The sequence below is a fragment of the Neophocaena asiaeorientalis genome, unplaced genomic scaffold, assembly GCF_003031525.2.
Source record: "Neophocaena asiaeorientalis asiaeorientalis breed wild unplaced genomic scaffold, Neophocaena_asiaeorientalis_V1.1 scaffold275, whole genome shotgun sequence".
NCBI classification, from domain to species: domain Eukaryota; kingdom Metazoa; phylum Chordata; class Mammalia; order Artiodactyla; family Phocoenidae; genus Neophocaena; species Neophocaena asiaeorientalis.
This window is the reverse complement of record NW_020173679.1, coordinates 10,951,252-10,966,989: the sequence shown is the minus strand read 5'-3', so window position 1 is coordinate 10,966,989 and position 15,738 is coordinate 10,951,252. Positions and strand designations below refer to the sequence as shown.

General features: G+C 52.6%; 1 protein-coding gene and 1 pseudogene across 1 annotated transcript in view; one reads left to right on the top strand and one right to left on the bottom strand.

The window, feature by feature from the left end:
• CAMTA1 (calmodulin binding transcription activator 1) overlaps window positions 1-15,738 on the top strand; it is an 841,285-nt gene that overhangs the window by 91,280 nt on the left and 734,267 nt on the right. The gene's annotated exons all lie outside the window — the stretch shown is intronic.
• Window positions 13,251-13,831, bottom strand: LOC112402801 (protein FAM136A pseudogene; annotated as a pseudogene).

The window sequence follows — 15,738 nt, the reverse complement described above, 5'->3', positions numbered from 1 at the left end:
GGATCTTCCCAGACTGGGGCACGAACCCGCGTCCCCTGCATCGGCAGGCGGACTCTCAACCACTGCGCCACCAGGGAAGCCCAATTTTCTATATTTTGATTATGGTTGTGGTCACACAACCCTGTTTGTCAGAACGTATACACCTGTGCGCTTTGGAGCAGTTACTTCACAAAGGAAGATCCCCGGGTGGCCAATAAACGTGTGGATAGGTGCCGGACATCTGACTCATCAGGGAATACAAATGAAAACCACCATGAGATACCACCTATTAGAATGGCTCGAATAAGAATGACTGCCAACATCAAATATTAGTGAGATTGTGGAGTGTTACGTGCATTCAGTGGTACAGCCTCTTTGGAGACCTGTTTGGCACTTTTTATGAAATTGAACATCTACAGTATGATCCAGCAATTCCAGTACCTTAGAAGAAAATACACATTCATGAAAAGACTTGTGCAGGAATGTTCATATAAAGCCCCAAACTAGAAACAGCCCAAATACCTATCATCTGAAAAATGGGTAAATAAATTGTTATCACAATGGAATACCGCTGAGCAATACAAGGAATGAACTACTGATATAACCATATGGATGGATCTAGAAAACAAAAGAAGTACAAACCAATCTATGGTGGTAAAGTGGCTTCTTGAGGGTAGGGAGGGCAAGTGACCGGGAAGAGCAAGGAAGCTGCCTCAGTGATGGAAAAGGACTAGATGCCAATTGGGGCTGTGATCACCTGGGCATAGGTAGTTAAAACTCGTCAGATTAAGGTCTCTACATTTTATTGTATGGCAGTTGTACTTTAATGGAACCATCTTAAAATCTCACTTGGGTAGACATTTTGTTGAGTCCTGACTTTTTTTAGCTGTCCCTTCTGTTTGGTTATCATTACCTGCACTTCGCATAACCCACGTTTCTTTCTTTCTTTTTTGCTGTACGCGGGTCTCACTGTTGTGGCCTCTCCCGTTGTGGAGCATAGGAGCGGCCACAGCTCATGGGCCTAGCTGCCCCGCGGCATGTGGGATCTTCCCGGACCGGGGCACGAACCCGTGTCCCCTGCATCGTCAGGCGGACTCTCAACCCCTGCGCCACCAGGGAAGCCCAACCCACGTTTCTATTTGGTACATGTCGTTGATGTTATCCAGTATTCTCCTGGAGTTAATAGGGAAGGCTCAACTTCTGATTGATTGATTTGACATGTCTCAAAGCTTCAGAATATCAAAGGGACAGGTAAGTAACCTGTGTTTTTGACCCTGGGTCCCGTAGGACCTGACTTTATTTGCCCATTTCACCATTTATAGAACCTCAGTGTTGCAAAGAACTTGAAGACTTTCCATGTGCCTTAATCATCGGGGCACCCTCTTCTAGAAGGAAATGTGGCTGGAATCCCAGCCTTATGGATTGAGCTGGATGTGGGGATGGGTTTGGAAAAGAAGCTCTTGCTCCAGCTCCTTTAAACCCCAGGGTCCTTGCTTTTCTCTCTGGACTCTCCATGAGCCGTGTCGTCCACGGGCACGGCTTCAACCATCACCACTTTTTGGATGATTCCCAAGGTATCTGCAGCTCACACTTCTCTTCTGAGTTGAGGCTAGTAAAGATCTAGATGTCTACTCTGAATGGCTCTTTCTCGTTTACTCACAAATGTGCTGTTGTTCTCACTTGCTGTAAAGTTTCTGACCTTTCCTGCTACTATTTTCTCTTTCCACTTCCCTTCCCGTCTTCTCCTTGACCATAGAAGTCGGGCGCTGCCTCCGCACCCATTCACTAGAACCTTCTCATTTTAGGACTCTCTGCAACATTTGTTGATGTTAATTGTCCCTTTCTTTCCTCGAAGAAAAACCGTCCTCCCCCTTGGTCTGGGACACCGTCCTCTCTCCTGCTCACTGCACAGACGCTGCCTTTTTCCTGGCTCCCCTTTGAGATTCCAGGGCCTCTGTGTGTGTCCTTGGCCTTCTTTTCTCTTGTAAGAGGACTCTGGCTTAAAAGAAACTGTTTCTTTCTCATGGTTTCAGTGTCCATTTGTACACCCGTGACGCCGCATCTGTATCTTTAGGCCCTGCCTCCCTCCTGAGTTTCACATCTGTGTTTCATTGCGTACTGAGCGTTCCACACTCACTGTCCAAACCAAACTCATCAATCCTCCAGCTACTGTTCCCTCTGGTTCTGGGTGTCCCCTGAGACCAGTAGCCCAGGCCCACCGCTCCTTGGTGCCTTTGGTGCTCTCTGGAGTCTGTGGATGAACATCTGTCAGTTCTGCCTGTTCTTCTTTGTGTCCCTCCCCAACTTCCGTCTTCTCCATCCCTCCCACCACTGCCCCAGAGTGGGCCCCCGTGACCCCCTGACCTGTTCCTGGGTCTCCCTGCCTTCTTCCCCCTTTCTCTACAACCCACTTCTGCTTTCAGTTCCCCCCGCTCCGCAAGGGAAAGCCTCAGCTCCTTAGAATGACAGTGAAGCCCTTGGTCCATGCAGTGCCTGCCCCATCTGTCCCTGCGTGATGGGAGCACCCGTGAGTTTCAGTTACATTTTCCCTCCTGTGTTATCCTCGTCCCCCGGCAGAGTGGGTTGTTTCCTGCTTTGGGTTGGTGCGGCACTTCACGTATTTCTTTGTTAGTAATTCGTGAGTGTGTATACACACACTGGGGACAGTACTGGATCTCTCACTCGTGTGTCCTGGGCCCAGACACAGGGCCTCATACACAGAGGGGCTCACATAGGGTTATTGAAGTCCGCCTGGGCAGCCTGGTGGAAGCGCCTGCCTCTCCCTCCCTGGAAAGACTCCACGCTCCCACACTCGGGGCTCCCCCAGGTGCCCCAAGGGGCGCGGAGCTGGTGCTGTACTTTCCTGAGTGTCTGTGCTCTGGCCACAGGAGCCCCCCGAGTCACCCACCGTCTCTTCTGACGACCAGGAGGGACCACTCTAGGATCTGGAAGCTTTCTAGAGTCGATGCTAAGAAGAGGGATTGCCTCTTTCCTGTCCCGTCCCAAGTGGACCTGGCGATCGGACTCTCCCAGGCTTCCCTTCCTGGGGAGGGGCGGGGAGGAGAATGGAGAGGAACCCACTCACTGCCCGGCGTCCTTCCACAGGAGGCGGAAAGGCTGGCTCCCGACAGGGGAGTTGTCTTCCACGCCAAGTGCAGGTGCTGTGTCTGGGCTACTGATGCTGATGAGAGATGGCAGAACAGGCCTGTGTCGTGTCTGCTGCTTCTCACTCCTGGCAGGGACGTGGGTGGGCCGTGGTCTCTCTTCTGGCCTTAAGTGAAGTGGCTCTTGGTGCTGGAGAAGAGGCTGTATTCTAGCCTGGTCCTACCCCACTGACACAGAAAGCCAGGGTGGCGGCAGGGATGGGCCGGGGATCGCGGCCCTGGTAGCGGTGGAGCAGGCGTTTTTCTTTGATGGCTTTAATAATTACTGTTTAAGCAACAGAAGGCAGAGTGAGATTGTCTCAAAGGCAGATCAGAGCCACGTGGGTTTGGAGGTTGGCTCAGAAATCTGCCTCCCCTTCTCGCTAGGTGGCTGTTATTTCGATGTATTTTTTATTTTATTTTCCCTCCCCCTCATTTTTGAGTGCGCAGTCTTCTCCCTAAAGGGAGTGCGGGAGGAGGGTGCTCTGTGAAATACCCTCAGTTACCATTTGCCTGCGGCAATGCAAGTCTCTTCAGTACGTCAAAACATGCATTTCAGCGAAGTTTAAACCTGCCAGGCTGAGCAGCTGCGGGTGACGGAGGCAGAGCGGAGGTGACCGCTAGGAGGTTGGTGCCGTCTGAGCCGGGACTCGGCCTTGCCGTCCCTGGGGTTGGAAGAGGAAGTGGAGACGTCACTTGTAGGCCTCAGTATCTAAATATTTGTGATTCGTCTGTTCTAAGTGCTTTGCAGTTTGTTTGCTTTTTAAAACTCCAGGGTGTGGTTTCCACTGTGTCCTTGAGTTGGAGAAACAGTAAGCGTCATGGGCTGTCCTGGCCTGAGCAGCAGCGTCCACCTTCACTATCTGCTGAGTTGCCAGACATCTGGGCCCTGGGACGGAGGAGGGGACACAGCCCCTGACCTCTGGGAACGCTCGCTGCGAAGAGACAGGATAAACCAACTTGCAGCCTTAGCTGCTGCGCCCTCCGCCTCCTGGCCGCCCACCTCCCTTGGTCCCCAGGTTCGTGGGAGGGGCGCAGAAGTTTGGAAGGGCGAGAGTGGGATGCTGCAGCTTAAGAACTCGGGCGAAGCCTGCTGTGGGGTGAGCTTCGAATGAAGGCCAGGCAGGAGTCCTGGGCCTTGTCCAAACTGCCACTCGGTGACCTTCCGGAGCTGGGGCACGTCCCGGGGCTCATGTGACTCTCGCCAGGTAGCGAGCTGGCACGGTTCCCTAGGTTGCCGGTCCCTTCCCTGCGAGACACCGAAGGCTCTGGGAGGGGGAGCAGCGGGTACTGGGCCAGCCTGACAGGGAGGATGGGCAGCCACCCAGGCAGGGTCTGTGGCCCTGACTTCTGAGAGAGAGAGCCAGCCTGCCTGCCTGCCCTCTGCGCTTGCCCCCAAACAGAAGCCAGCGCGAAGCCCAGCTGAGATCCCATCACGCTTGTGGTGAAATCTAGAGCCCGCCCGTGACCTCCGGGCTTCGGGTGGTCTGGCTTCAGCTCCTGTGTTCTTGATGGCTGCGTACTTGTGTTCCTTCTGCCTGGAACCCCAGACCGTTCTCACCACGCCTCCTCCCCTCAGCTTTGCTCAGATGCCCCGTTCACATGGCTCCCCTTGTCACCCCATCGAAGAGCACCCCTCACCCTGTGTGTCTGCTGGTTTTCTTCAAGGCGCCTCAGCTGCCTGACACGCACCACCTCCTTGCGTCTTATCCGTCTCCCTGGAGATAAGGCACAGGAAGGGGTTTTTAATGCCCAACCTCCACTGTGGCCCCTGGCCTTCCGAGCCTGGCAGAGTGGGTGCCTGGCATCTGTGGAGGACTCCCAGCTGCTCTCCATGCTGCGCAGGTGGATGGCCGGGGCTTTTGTCTTTTTTTTAAGTAATTAATTAATTTTTGGCTGCGTTGGGTCTTTGTTGCTGCGTGCAGGCTTTCTCTAGTTGCGGCGAGCGGGGACTACTCTTTGTTGCCGTGCACGGGCTTCTCATTGCGGTGACTTCTCTTGTTGTAGAGTACGGGATCTAGGCGCACGGGCTTCAGTAGTTGTGGCGCGTGGGCTCAGTAGTTGTGGCTCGCGGGATCTAGAGCGCAGGCTCAGTAGTTGTGGCACACGGGCTCTGCGGTGTGTGGGATCTTCCTGGACCAGAGCTCGAACCCCTGTTGCCTGCACTGGCAGGTGGGTTCCTAACCACTGCGCCACCAGGGAAGTCCCGGTGCTTCTGTCTTGCTCCCACCATGCAGCCCTTTTACCCACAGCTTATCTGTTTCCTGGCACACAGGACGCTCTTTGCAGCTCACTGCAGATGCTAAGCTAGAGTATTCAAGAAGCAGACTGAAAGAAAGTTCAGTGCGTTTTCCCCAAGAAAAGGTTTTTGTGTCAGCGAATTGGCAACTTGCTCACCTCCTGATTCTCCCCGTAAATTCAAGCCTCTCAGGACACTGGTCCTGTCACCCTTCTCCGGGTTTGGCACAGTCTGAGTTCACAGTCGTGAACCAAAATCTGCCTCCATTTTATTTTCTTGGAGTGGAGTTGGGAAGATGGACATAAAATGTTTAAAAATACGCTTTGATTCAACTTTCATAAAAATACTATTCACGGGGCATCGTGTACGATGTTGTGAGACCAGACTCTACAGGTAGCTGGGAATCTGTCCTGAGATGCTCCTTGCCTCGTCCTCCCAGCACTACTTAGTGGGACAGTCTTTGCCAGCCTCCTGAATGTGCAGTTTTTCACCAGGAGTTGGTATTGGCAAGTGAGCGTGAAGTATTAATTTAGCCAGATTCTAGCATCTTCAGAATCACACATGAGTATTGAGAAATCATTGCTGAAACTGCTCGATCAATTTAAATTTAATTAAAAGGCATCGAATCAAAGAATAACATGGTAAAGTGCAATAATCACCACAGGCATCCTGGTCATTTTACATCCTGATCCCGTTTCTGTTTTTTCAATGGAGGCAGGTAGGATTAAGCAGGCTGACTTGCACGTTCTCTTTTACTCTCCAGGAAAATGAGGATTTCCTTGCCTTAAGAGAAAAAATTTGTCTGCTTTGGTCGTCCAAAGTATCATATGTGGGCTTTTAATAATTTAGGTGAAAGGGTGCGTGAAGTAAAGTCACCTCATATTCTTTATTCGGATAGAGTATTTCTGAATTAATGCAAAATACGTGTGAAAGGTCAGTTTTGCCTCCCTGTTCCAGCTTCATTTGGAAGAGAAATACGACTAACTCTTCTTTCTAAGCAAAAATCATAGAAATGCTGCTGGCCCCTTGGGGCGGGGCGGGAACAGCCATCATCTGGAAATTCATAGTCAGAAAGAGCCCGCCTCAGGGCTGCTGGGCCCCGGGGCCTCTCCAACAGGGGCGCAGTTCCCAGGTGAACGTGGTCTCCACCCTGAGGTGGGGCCCTAGAGCAGACCCCTGGGTCATTTGACACAGCTGAGGAATGAGCTATACCTGGCAGAGCTGCAGTTGTGTGCGAAGGGGAGAGAACGCTGGGGTAGAGAAGGCTTTAGTCTTCCTAGGAGCTGGTGCGGCTGTAGAGCTGTTCATTTGTAATGTGGGTCTAAGCGCAGCAGGTGGGGTGGCCCGCCAGAGGCAGCCCTGTGACAGGTGAGGCCTGGGTGCACCCACCTGCCTCCTTGGGGTGACCTCAGATCAGATCGTGAGTGTGACCCGGGTGAAATTAATACGTGTGTGCGAAAAGACTTGTGAAAAGCTCCTCTTAGTGAGCTGTCCAGGTCTGGTTCTTTCGGGCTCAACTCTCAGAGGGGATGGCGGCTTCTGGGTTTCCTCCCTCCCATGTTACCCTAACGCCAAGGAAGGTTTCCTGCATCTGCTCTGCTCTTCACCCTGAGGGCGGCCCAGCCTGTTTCGAGCTCTGAGCAGCTAACCTCGTCCCGCTCACTGGTCCCCGAGTCCGTGGGCCTTTCACGATGTGCCGTCGTGGGGTCTGCAGCCGTCCCTTCTCTGCTCTTGGCTTTATCTGTGTGGTGACTGGGCCTTGGGGTCTGGGCACACCCCCTCACTGCCCTTGTGGAGCAGATGTGCTGAAGCAGTGTTAACTTTTTTTGGGCCCAGGTGGCTGCTCAGGGATCGAAGGGACACTTTGTATATCTTCTTCTGCTGGGTCATCATTAAAGTTCACAATCCAGGTGATTCCAAAGCCGCCAAGGGCTTTACCTAGGTGACCTGCTGGGAAAGAAAAGAAGGGTTGTCATCTCAACACACCAGTATGATAACCTTTTTTCTTCTTTTTTCCCCAGTTATCTTCCAGCTTCTGCATGGGTAGAGTCACCTGGGTGGCCCAGAACTACCCGTGTGTCTCTTTGGAGCCAGGCTGGAGCATAACTTTGCAGGGTTAACCCTCTCTACTGAAATGTTTCTGCTATATTTGAGGCTTACAAGATGAAGCCAGTTTTTTATATATATATATATATCTTTTTTTTTTTGGAAGTGGGGAGAAATGCTGGCCTTGTTTCTTTTCTTTTTTTTTCATTATTCAGTTTCTTATTTATTTATTTATATTTCCCCCCACTTTATTTATTTATTACATCTTTATTGGAGTATAATTGCTTTACAATGGTGTGTTAGTTTCTGCTTTATAACAAAGTGAATCTGCTATATATATACATATATCCCCATATCTCCTCCCTCTTGCATCTCCCTCCCTATTTATTTATTTTTAAATTGAAGTATTGTTGATTTACAACGTGTTTCAGGTGTATAGCACAGTGATTCAGGTATATATCCATCTATGTATGTATCTATGTATCTGTCTATCTATCCTTTTTCAGATTCTTTTCCCTTATAGGTTAGCTGGTCTTGTTTCTTGAAGGGAAAATGCTAAAATGACTTGATGTGATGTTTGGAAGCAGCCCTCTGCTTAACTTGTGTCCCTCCAGCAGGTCGTGGTTTGGGAAGGCCACCACATCCTCTTGGTCCATCTTTGTCTCCTGTGTTTGCAGAGCGCAGCGAACAGGGTCAGGAACCCACGCTGACTCTTTAAAGGGGAAGTATTTAAAAGCTGGAGCTGAGGGCTTCCCTGGTGGCGCAGTGGTTGAGGGTCCGCCTGCCGGTGCGGGGGACGCGGGTTCATGCCCCGTTCCGGGAGTGGCTGGGCCCGTGAGCCGTGGCCGCTGGGCCTGCGCGTCCGGAGCCTGTGCTCCGCGGAGGGAGGGGCTGCGGCGGTGGGAGGCCCGCGTACCGCAAAAAAAAAAAAGCTGGAGCTGTGCTCTCCTGTCCCCTAGCGGGTCTCTGCATGGGACCCTGTGGTTAGCTGGGTCCGGGGTGCTTTGGGCCTGGCCCCCAGGCCGCCAGCCATTCCGGCACCAGCACCTCTTGCTGGGCTTCCGGCAGCTCGGAGCCTTCTGCTGGGAGAGCTTTGTTTGTCATTGCTCGACAGCCAGGAACCGGAAGTGGCGGGCGAGGCACGGACCTGCAAGGTGGCTGCGTGTCCCCGTTGCCGTCCTCCAGGCTGTCATCCTCACTTGCTGTGCACCTGCTAACGAGTTGATGAGGCGTCACCTTGCGTTTGGAGCAGCTGCGTTAATTACATCCTCACAGCCATCCCCTGTGCCCACCACTCCTGGCAGCTTCCTTTGCTTTAAATTAATAGACCAAATTAGAGGGAAATGGGGAGGGTGTCCCTGGAGGCCAGATGCCCTCTGCTCCTCGGACGCAGATGATGACTTTTGTTAAGGACCAGGAAGTGCAGTCCGTAAGGCGGTCCCTGGAGGGCGTTCGGGCGCCTGGGAGGCCACATGAATGAAGGTGGCTCCTCTGAGCTGGGAGGGCCCTGCCTGTGCTCGTTTTCTTTGGCACCTCGTGCCCTCGTGGGCGACAGGGAGGAGGGGCTGAGCGATTGTCCCACCTGCTGGCAATTATCGTCCGTCCAGAAAATAAGACCTTAGTGACACACCTGAAAGCCTGGAAACAAAGCTCATCTGCAGTCTTTGCATGTGTTTCGTCATCTCTAAATACCCCGAAAGGTAGACCAACAAGGGCAGAGCAGGTCCAGGACCCAGAGCCCTCCTGCCAGGCCCCTCCTTTTACCGCATCCCTGCCTCCGGCTGTAAGGACAGGCAGCCGAGTCTGTGGCTTGAGCTGCGGAGGGCAGTTAACTGCCCTGAGCTATTTTCATCATCTGAAAAATGGGAACACCGAGCCTGCCTCTTGGGTCTGCTGTGAAACGTAAACCCTCAAACTTCATTACTTCTCTCTGCTTCCGTGCCTGCTGTCTGCTTCCTGCCCTGTGCCCAGCCTCAAGCTTATTCCTGGCACACGCTAGGTGTTTGGCACGTATTTGCTGAGCAAGTGAAAGTGACCGTGATTTGCACGATGGTAGCTAAGGACACCCCACCCCTTATCTTCCTGAATCCCTGCCCCCTTGCCTCCCCTCCCCTGCCCTCCACTGTAGCTGTAACTGTAGGGCCAGAGGTGATGGCCAGGGTGTTAGGATCCCTCAGTTGGTGGGTGGCCTGGAGGGGTGAGCAGTACAAGCCTGGTTTGAGAAGCATAAGAAAGGCTTTGCCTCCCTACTTTTTCACCTCAGTTGCTTGGGTTTCATCTGGATTAGCAGGTTTTTTAGGAGCCTCCCAGGAAGTCACACGCTCTTGAGTTCACTGGCTTGGGTAGCCGTAACCCTGAAGGTCAAGTCCTTTCCGATTGGCTGCTGCAGCATGCTTCGCAGGCCAGCAGGGTAAGCGGCAGAGGTGTCCCCGTTTGTTTCTGAATGAGACATTATTCCCAAGAAGTCACCAAGTGTGAAAATGTGTGTTATCTTGCTAATGGGACACTAATGAAATATTAAAGTGCATCTCTCTTCCTGTCAGTTTCCTGGGAGCCACTCGATCGTCTTGATTCTAGTCTATCTTTACATAAAGAGCCCCAGGGAATTAACATTTCTTATACTTTTCAAAATAACCTTGGTATTTCTGCTGCCGCAGTGGAGAAGTTCGTAATTTCCACTTGGCGACCGGCTGGGTTGAGACGCTCTCCCTCTGCAGGGGTGCCCTGCCTTGGGGGGGGGGGTGTCCCTTTGGCCAGTCCTCCCAGCACCTGTCCTCCTGGCTGACAGCTTCTCCCAGCTCCCTTGTGGTCCCTACTGTCTCCCTCTCAGCAGAAGACTTGACCCCAGTGCGCAGGGGATACTCTGTTGTAGCCACTCTGGGCTGAGCCAGGCCACTGCCAGTTGCCATACATGGGTCACAGAATACTTCCCACTACCCGATCAGGCAGCTGGGGAGGCGTTTCTGTTCCCACTTTGCAGGGAAGGCAGCTTGGGCTCCATGAGGTTAAGTGGCCTGCCCAAAGGTACCACCCCGCTGGCAAGTCAGAGGCAGGATTTGAACCCAGCCCATGCCCTGTGACGCCAGCGCTGGGCTGCTTTCCCCAGCAACCCCGTCCAGCTACAGGTGTGACCTAGCCAGGTTGCCGTCAGTGTGCCATGACCTTGAGTGAGTCACGTTATCTATGCTTCGGTTCCCCCTCTCTGAAAGGACCTAAGTGCCATCCTTCCTTCTCTATGTGTGAACGTTCCTGGGGACAGAGGCCATGGAGGAGGGGTTGGACTTCTGGGGCCAGTTTCTCCCCCTGGCCTCTAGATTGGAGCCCTCATCTTTGCTCTGGCCGCCACATCCTCTGGCTCAGATGCTTGGGGAGGTTGAGTCCCCTACACCCCCCACCTGTGAGTCCCACACAACTGGACACTGGCTCCATCAGGTTGCTCATTGCACTGCTGGGGAGCCTGTGGGTTCCCCCAGAGCCTCTTGCCTTTGGGGTTCCCCACACCCCCATCCTTGTTGGGGTGCCCACCCCAGCACAGTGCAGTCATGGCCAGGGAGGCATTCTGCTTGATCCCTGGGAGTTTTTGGCCAGGTGCTGGCCCCTGCCTAGAGTACCTTGCTCCTCCCTCACCCCACTTGGCTTCTTCCAGCAGAGACTCAGGTCAGCTTCTTCCTGGAAGCTTCCACTAACTGTTTCCTACCCTGAATGCTGTTCTTTCTCTTCCTGAGTGTTTTTAAGTTGCTTTATGGATGAGCGTTTCTGTGTGAGCCCCTCAAACTGTGCTGTGCTGGGCTCCGCACTCCATGCTGGAGACCAAGCTGAGGAACGTGCAGAGGAGGGAGATGTGGGGAGGGGACCGGGAGAGACTCGCAGAGGAGGTGGCATGGATTTTGGTTCTGAAGGCAGAGTAGGATGTTTGAGAGGTAAAGGGGGGCCCTTCCTAGGGGAAGGCATAGCACAAATGCAGGCATGGGAGCAGGCAAGGATGGATTTGGAGGCAAATGAATAGTCCGTTTTGTCTGGAGCACAGGGTTCGTGTCAGCGTCTCGAGAGGGGGCAAAGACCCTGCACTAGGGCGAGGGTCTCTGTCAAATGGTCTAAACTGCCTGTGGGGGTGCTGAGCATAATCACACTTGATCATTTCTGAGGGATTCTGGTTGCTGCCTGCCTCCCCCAGTTGAATGTAGGTTGCAAGAAGGCAGGGCTTTTCCACTGTTGTGCCTCTGGTGTTAGGACAGCACCTGATATATTTAACGAGTACTGAATTCTCAAGTAAATGAATGTGCGCTTGAATTAAGGCAGAGCAATTCACACACGGAGCTACTAGCTAGGATGGCCTAGCTAGTGGCCATCCATGGCCATTTATCGTGGCCTCTGGCCAGTGGTACTAGTTGTAGGCCACATGGGGTGCTCTCAGTCTCTTCTCAGCGACTGGTCCCAGGCAGACCCATAGGGAGGGTGGCACAGGTGCATGGTTGGGTCACAGACCTTTCCCTCTTTGAGATTCAGCCCGCTTAGGCCTGGCTTGCGGAAGTCGGGGCTTTTAGTTCAGCAGGTCTGAGGAAACGGGGAGCCCCTGTTAGCCAGGGAGGTGGCAGGAGCCACCAACTCTGGGGCCAGTGTTCTGCTGCTTTCTCTCCCCTCCTCAGGAACACATTCTTGTCTCCATCCCACCAGCTTTGTTTTTTGAAGAAAAATTAAGTCTTATTTATTTTTAAAACCAAACCACTAGGGAAATGTGTCACAGTCTTGAAACAGCAAACAGACAGGCTATGTTGACAAGTAATAAGTTGGTAAAAACGCAACAAGGTCCTTAATAAAACGATAAGGTACCTGAACCGGGGCAGAACCATGCATGTCGCACGAGTGGTATTTGGTAACGGGGGGCTGTCCCGTTTTTTGCTCTAAAGGAGGCACAGCTCGCCCCCGAGTTGCTGACTTTTTCTCCTTTGACCTTCGTGTTGCCAAGGGATTGTTTCAACAGAGCTCTGTTATTACAGGGGACAAAGTAAGCAATACTGGGTTTAGGCTTTCATTCTATTCTGTTTTATGGAAACCAGATTTTTCCAAAGCCAGTACTTCATAACTCTCTTAATTAATAAGCAGCTAACAATTCCTCTTTCGCTGTTCATTCCTGAATACTAGCGTACAGCACAGTCAAAATCCCCTTTCCCTTCACGTGTGAGTGTCACTGCAAGATTGTCTTGTCACTCGGCTGACTGCTGCAGACAGCCTCAGGGCTCATCATGGCTGCCAGTTAGAGGGGAGGTTTGCTTCCCCTACCAGTGTGATAGCGCTTCTTATATTTTTGCAGGGTCTCCAGGCTGAAAGATGTCATGTGTGAGAATTTTAAGAAATGCACATGCACACCCTGACGGCCAGAAATGAATATCCGCAAGGACCCTTTCAAAGTTTTTATCCAAACTACCTCTCCCAACTCCACATCTTAAAGTAGCTTCATGCCCTTGTATGTAAAACAAAACCACGCAAAACAAATCCCCAGAGGCCCCCTTTCCCCTTCTAAATTAGTGACCCTCCTGGATTTTGTTTTACTTCCAGTTTGTGGGAAATGTTGTAGTGATCTTTCTGGCAAACAGGAGGCTGGCAACGAACAGAAACAGCTCTCCTCACACCCCACCAGCTCATAGGCGGGTCAGGTGAACCTGCCAGCCTGCTGGTATCTGTGTACTAAGAGAATCTGGTACCTTGGAGGGCTCTGGTTTGGTGCAAGGGAGACTCCCTGTTGCCGGGATAAGCCCTGGCCACATGAAATTCAGCCTCACAGAAACTCTCCTGTGCTATCTCTGACCCCAATTTTAGCACCAGGTTTTTTCACTTTCTAGGATTCACACACAAAGAACCAGTGTCCAGAGGCAAGTGACATAGGCCTTAAACTTGCTGCCATCCTTAATTTCCTCATTCATAAACTTTCCTTGGAAAACCCAAATCCCCGTTCCTCTTTTTAAATAGATTCCTGCCTTCAGCCCCGATGGCCAGTAGCAGACAGCTATTTCCCAATGGACGAGAGAGACTTTCATCTTCTTGGTCTTGGTTGGGATGAGGTTCACGTGGCCATCCACACACTTGGTCACGCAACTCTCCAGCTGCCGCTTCACCTGAAGCTCTTTTCTCCCCGCATCTATTGAATCTCTGGCTTTGTCGTTGCAGTGTATAATGTATAGTGCGCAGGGCCAGGCGGTCCTGGAACTTCTCCAACTCGCAGGTCACCAGGGCCTGGGCTTGAGCCAGAGGTGCACGGCAGCGCTCAATGCACTGGTGCACTTGCTGCATGGATGCCTGGCCGTCCTCACAACAGCCGGTGCTGCACCGGAACGTGAGGCCCTGCATCTTCCGGATGTTCTCTCTCCAGACTCTTCACCACAGAGTCCACCGCCTCCTGCACCCGGAGCTGCTGCAGCTCTGCCATGGCGACCCCGCGCAGCTCCCTGCCGCGCCGGCGCCCACATGCTCACCAGCTTTTTATCTTAATTTACGAGCCTGCTGTAGCACCAGTGAAGACATACTGTACTGCCTGGGGAAAAAAACACAGCCGAATGCTAATTCTGTACGATTCAAAGGCACGCCTTTGGCTGGAGCTGCTTCAGAAATAAGAAAAGTAGGAGACACAGCCCTGCTCGGGCTTGCTGGACTTGTCAGGGAGCCTCGTCCTGGCCGTCTCCTATTGGCCTTGGGCTTCATTAAGCCTTCTGATTTATTTTTGTAGTCACTATCACTATTTTTTGAAAAAAAAAAAGCTGCCTTAATGGAAACTTTTAAAATCCAGGAGCTTTGGATTCCTCTACTTTGTCAGGCAAAAGTGGATTCGTTTAGGTAGTTTTATCCACAAAAATGCACATATTTATGAAGGTTTCAAAAATTAGATTTTTCACTTCTTTTACTCCAGGAACCTAAAAACCAGACTTGGAAGATAATTTTTGTAGTGGGGTATGTGCATTCAGTCAACTAGGAAATGTAGCAGTTTTCGAAGGTCTCAGAATTTCTGCATCTCATAATTCCTTTGTCCGGTCCTCTTGGGGACTTGCTCCTGAGTTCTTTTCCTGCCCAGCCTCCTGATTCGGAGGTGAGGTGTCCATGTGACTGCAGTTTGAGAAGTTTCACAAGAAGGTGAGGAGTGGCCAGAGGAGGGGGGATGGGGAGAATAGAGCTGAGCGAGCCTTGCTTTTCAAGATGGGGGAGCCCAGCACAGCCTGGATGGAGAGGGAGGGCTGGACTTTCTTTGCTGGAGGCAGGTCCGCGGGCAGAGCCTGGGGGCAAGAGGAGGTGGTGTGCCGTGGAGGGCGTGAGGGCCCACGTGGTGAATGAGCCAGAGGCAGCCATGGGCCTCTGGCCTTCCCCTCCAGCAGCTGTGGCCACTGGCATGGTGGGAGACGCTGGTCTGGGGAGGAGGATAGAGTCAGTGATGGTCACGGTCACTGAGGAAGCGAACAGGCAGCCCTGCTGCTGACCAAGCCTTTCTCTCAGGTCGGGGTCTGGAGGCGGGGTAGCCCTCCACCTTACAAACAAGAGTCTGGTCCCAGCATCATGCCACTCCCAGACGCCGGCGTGGGACCGATGCCCCCCTCCCCACCCCGGTCTGTGGCCAGTTGCTCTCTGGTGGGTCCCTCACGCTGGATGTGGGCAGTGGAGCCCCCAAGTCTCCAGGGCACGTCCTGTGAACGCCTTCTTGTTCCCAGGCCCAGCTGCCTCGGAGGTGACCACGCTGCCTGGGAAGGGGTCGAGAAGGGGCCCGGGGTACACAGTGTGTCTGCGTTCTTCCTCTGTGCTTTCTCCTGCCACCGGGTGGGAATCCCCAGGACAGTAGAAATCTCCGGGTGTCTCCCTGGCTGGGGCTCCCCCACCTGTCAGCACAGAGCCAGGCCTTTCCCAGGCATCGCAAAGTAGAAAGCGCATCTGTTTTCCAAGAAAGGACGCTGAGAGAGATGGCCAAATTGAGTTAGGAGTGCCAGGAATCCAGACCCACGAGTTCCTGTAAGGCCCGCCTTACCTCTGAATTACAGCTGCTTTCCGCGTTTCTGCAGGGAAACCGAGCCGCTCTCCCCGTGGCATTTACAACGGCTTGATTTACAGGCCCGCATGTTCGCTGCACACTGCACATCCATTCTCTCTCCGTCTTTAAACTTTTAAGCCTTTGCCTTATGAATGAGGCGACTGATTTTCTAGGTTCCCTGGGCTTTTTATATGAGGTCTTTTTCTTTCTTCTCTGCTGGTTTCTTCGTGAACATGTTCTGAACACCTACTCTGTGCAAGACCTGTGACGGGCTCCCCAGGGGTCCAGAAACGAACTTGTCAGAGTTCTGGGCCTCAAGGACTTTG